This window comes from Anticarsia gemmatalis, chromosome Z (assembly GCF_050436995.1).
Source record: "Anticarsia gemmatalis isolate Benzon Research Colony breed Stoneville strain chromosome Z, ilAntGemm2 primary, whole genome shotgun sequence".
In the NCBI taxonomy this organism is placed as follows: domain Eukaryota; kingdom Metazoa; phylum Arthropoda; class Insecta; order Lepidoptera; family Erebidae; genus Anticarsia; species Anticarsia gemmatalis.
In genome coordinates, this window is record NC_134776.1 from 16,377,823 (window position 1) to 16,382,837 (window position 5,015).

Here is a 5,015-nt window from a genome sequence, read left to right on the forward strand (position 1 = left end):
TTCCCTCCGCTTATAAAAAGTTTAAGAATTCAAAGCTCTTTAAGAAAATATATCGTCATTTTTTAAATAAATTGTAGCACGATGGATAAAAATATCGGAAAATTCTCTCTATAATTTATACAATGGAAAAATAGGCAACTGTTTAAAGGGAAAGGAAAATGTCTTTATAAAATTTAGTATGGATAAATATAGCTTAAGATTTTTTTTTATACTTAGGTATAACTTTCAGTTTTATAAAGTTCTAATAAAATTAAAACACAAGCAGAGTAAATTAGACGCAACTAAGAAAAGTCTTGAGTGAATAAAAAAGTAGACGAATTGATAATAACATCTTTTTTGGAAGTCGGTGAATGAAATAGATTTCGTTAGATGTAAAACTTTAATTGTTTTCAAATATTTTGTTTGTTACTCCTAGTCAGTACGTGATTATTATTAACTATTTAATTTGCTGTACAATTTCCAACATTTTTCGTAGCGCTCGCCGTAGCCGCCGCGCGCCATTGTCGCGTCGGGTCTCAGCTACGACCGAGCCACTCGTGAACCTTACTCAATACATTGTTTATTAACTCTTTTACATGGATAAATGTATACCGTTTTTTATGCTGCTCTAACAAGTATAATGTCATGTTTTAAAATAATGTTAAATCGGCCCCACGTTGGGCGCCAATAAAATGCAAGTTAACTTAATTACAAATATCAGTTTGTTTAGTTCTTTTAAAAATAAATTGAGGCTTCGCTCGATTTTCGGACTGCTTCATAAAAGGCAACGGGTTATCAAACATACTTATTAAAAGCTGATGAATTTATTTGCACAGCACTCACTTCAGCGGTTAAGTCTAGATTTACCTACCACTTTTGATTTAAATGTCTCCACATACTAAGATTAATTCTTACCGCCCTTTAAAAAACAAGTGACTTACAAGTTCACTTCAACAGTTGTCACTATACCTGTACATAAAAATTTAAAAGTGAATAAACAAATTTAAAGATAATATGTATCAGGCAAGCAGAGCTACTAGCGGTTAGTAACCTAGGCTACCTGCGGATCGATATTGACAAATGCCCTGTACTGAGTGACCGCCGCTGTGATAATTTGTTACTTACACGGACGTATGTTTGGCTACTTATTATTCAAAATAATTTATTGAAAATAAGAATGTTATTTTGGTAATGATAAGATTAAGAATAATGATGTAAGAGAGTAAATGTAAAGAAGAAAGAAACACGTAATTGAAGCATTTATTACCTTGCACTTAAAAAGACTTTAAATGCAATTTTTTTTTTCAGAAACTTCGAAATGTTTTTTTCCACAAATATATTACAATGAATTAATTCTAATACGATACTATACACATAAAAGACCCATAATCCGATTTTGATCCTATATTTGTTTCAAACCAACTCTCATAAAATCTGTAACTGCATCCGGACGCAACAGAATAACAATTTCGCGCCGTTGCAACTAGGGGATATAGCTCAGCGGTAGAGCGCCTCGTCTGAAAAGCGAGAGACCTCGGTTCGAGTCCGGGTATCCCTTGGCACCAATACTGTGACTTCCGAGTGGTTCTTACGGAAGTTACAGTACTGGTTAATACAATTTTTTTTCCGTGAACTTTCGTCTGCCGGCGATTGGCGACTTCTTGGTCTTAATGGACTTAGAAATACTTTTTGAAATGTTTGGTGAATTTGTTGTAACAAGTTACTAGGTAAAGTTTCGTTTTAGCAGCGCTTTTGTCATTTAACGCGGAAAACAAGAGAAAACAGTAGTACGCGCTCAAAATTATTAACTTTTTTTATTGAAGTAGCTATAACATAAGAACTATGACCAGTGTAAATAAAAAAAAACAATAGTCCGAAAAAAAGTTAACAACATCTTGTTCTGCATAATGTGAACGAACGTAAAGGCCGATGGTTATGCCTCGTGTTGTAGCTATGTGTATATCGTGTAACATCAAACTGACTTGCAAAAATATTGCGCAAAAAGTTTGCACAACTTTATTTCACAATAACATTGAGCGTCGCCTTGCACAGCAACGATCGATAATATTGCACAACACTCTAATTAGGTCGAGAACATATTGCCATGTTATAGGAAACTATGTAAGCTTTTACAGTATTCGCTGCAACGTAATCTGAAAATCAAGATCAAACTTATGTGCCTAACGAATATACATATATTATAGATGTGGTGAGTGCCTGAATAGATGTAGTTAGATGTGCATCTTCATAGAGCACTACTTTAAATTTAAAATTGCCATATAACAGTAAATCTAGCTATAGGTAATAGGGTCTTCAATATTTTCATTAAATTCATACATATAATCACGCCTTCCCCACATATGGGTAGGCAGGGGCAGAGAACGCCACTCAGTACAATCCTTAGAAACACATTCTCATTGATGTAGTTAAAATTCCAGATCATAAATAAAATTTCTTTACTGCATGAATATCACTTTGCGGCCACCCATCATTAAAAAGACCGCGCTAAGTTTGCATAACTTACGAATCGTTTATCGCCCGACAAGCGCAACTTCCTATCAACTTCCTAAATATTTATGACTAACTGTAGTGCTAGAACTTAGTAGAGTGCGTTTGCATGCACAGTTTATCTAGATTAAAGTCAACCATTTAAATATTTTCAAAATAAAGTATGTAGCTGTATTAAACGAGCTACCATCAACAGCATAACACAAAAGCCTGCATGTCACTGATTTTATAAATTTAGAATTTTCAAACCCGCAACCGCGAACATTTCGTACAAAGCCTTCTATCTATTTGACTATAACAACGACTTACCCCCGGTTTCTGAGTACATTTAGCGGCAGTTTATCTATTCAATAGCGTTTTTTTTTATATGAGTTTAAACGCTATTGAATAGATAAACTACCGCTCAATGCACCTCAGGAACCGGGGGTAACTAATCGACCTGTAATCTAGCGAGCAATTTTAATAATTGCAGTTAAATTTGGCAGCGAAAACCGGATAGATAGGGAATGTGTCCGATGACCGGAGGCCCAGACGGAAGGGGAAGCCTCCCCGCCCATCACTCTAGGTTTATAAGTACATACGTATTGAATTACGATACGTCCGCCGCCGCGTCGCTCGCCGCAACTGATTTGATGAGCCACGTATTTTAAGCTCACGTCCGTAGCACGTTTAAATCACACGATGATTTTACAAAATATCTCTTTTATTGATAACTACTAGTTTTCCTGTTTATACAACATTTTTTATTGCTACTCAGCACCTGAAAGTCGTGTTTCGATGTTATGTAACTTATAGCTTTTCTCAATAAAGGGACTATGCAACACGGTTAGTTATAGCGTGATGTTATATCGCCTATAGCCTTTCTGAAAGTAATATTTGACGAGTGACGTACTTTAAGCTCACGTCCGTAGCACGTATGTAACGCGATGATTTCACAAAATATCTATTTTATTAACATGGTCTGCGTGGGTCTTAGTTTTCCGTTTATGCAACATTTTATTGCTGCTCTACGACTGAAAGTCGTGATGATATGTAACTTATAGCTTTTCTCAATAAAAGGACTATGCAACACGGTTAGTTATAGCGTGATATGTTATATAGCCTATAGCCTTTCTGAAAGTAATATTTGACGAGCGACGTATTTTAAGGTCAAGTCCGTAGCACGTATGTAACGCGATGATTTCACAAAATATCTATTTTATTAACTTGGTCCGCGGGGGCCTCAGTTTTCCGTTTATGCAACATTTTATTGCTGCTCTACGACTGAAAGTCGTGATGATATGTAACTTATAGCTTTTCTTAATAAAAGGACTATGCAACACGGTTAGTTATAGCGTGATGTTATATAGCCTATAGCCTTCTCAAAGTAATATTCATTACAAAAAGATTATTTCAATTCGAACCAGAGTTCTTGAAATTTGCATGTTCAAACCAACGAAAAATCTCTTCAGCTTTACACTATTATTGGTATAGATTAATTTTGTTGGTGAGTGTTAAATTATACACGAAACTAGTGTGGCCAGCAGATATTGCTCGATCACGTTATTACCAAATAATAATTGAATTATTGTTTAAACTATAGTAAATTAGGCTTTACGACAAATTGTTGGACGGAAGTAATTATATGATATTGTAAAGTGAATAAAAGATAAAGATAATAAGATAATCATTTATTAATTCTTCAAGAAAATAAAATAATAGTACGAGAAACAACAACATTAAAATTAAATATACTTACAAAGTTTTGATTTATTTTGTTATAAGTACTTAGAACACATTTCTGTCAAAGATCGTGAAAGTTAAATTTTAAACTTAAGTTAATGTTAAAATTAACCACAAGGCTAATTCTCGTCACTAATAGCTCAAAGTATTATTTTGGTCAAAAGTTCTCTTCACAAAAATATAATTACTTATACGAAAATAAAAACCACCACTCGGATGGTCATCACAAAAACAAATATGAGGAGAATTAGTCTCTTGAACCGACGACACACTGTAGAGCACATTTGTATAAATAATATAAAACTAAATTAATTAAAACTAAACTCTCTATTAAGAAACTTAAAATAAAACAGGACTTATTATACGTCCTTAGTTCAATATTCAAACAGGTTCGCAAACAAAATACCTTCTAAGAAATAAAATAATTATAAGTTACATTAAATTATCAGAACTACATTACCTATTATAAAGACGGAATTTTCTGTAAACATTTACACTGTATTCGTACCCGTATAACTTGAGCTTACTTCATCCTTCTTAGATACTTGGTCTTTGTTCGACCGTTTAACTTTCGTCAAACCTTGTTTAATCTTAGCCATACTTTCGGATTTGGCAAGTACTTTCGAATCGTAAGGTGTTACAACGTCTGCCACGTCAAAGTAATCGGTATCAACTATTTCAAAATTATTTAGTCGTAAACCTAAATTTAGTTTTATACTAATAGGTCCTTCACGATAAATTAGCGAGATGTTTGACTGCTCCAGAATCCTCAAAGCAAAATGATCATTTATTTTTACCGTCTTCAT

At 33.8% G+C, this 5,015-nt stretch overlaps 1 non-coding gene across 1 annotated transcript; it reads left to right on the forward strand.

The window, feature by feature from the left end:
• Positions 1 to 1,465: 1,465 nt before the first annotated feature.
• Positions 1,466 to 1,537, forward strand: TRNAF-GAA (transfer RNA phenylalanine (anticodon GAA)). Its single transcript has one exon. It is a non-coding gene; the product is annotated as a tRNA-Phe (tRNA).
• The last annotated feature ends 3,478 nt before the right edge of the window (positions 1,538 to 5,015 follow it).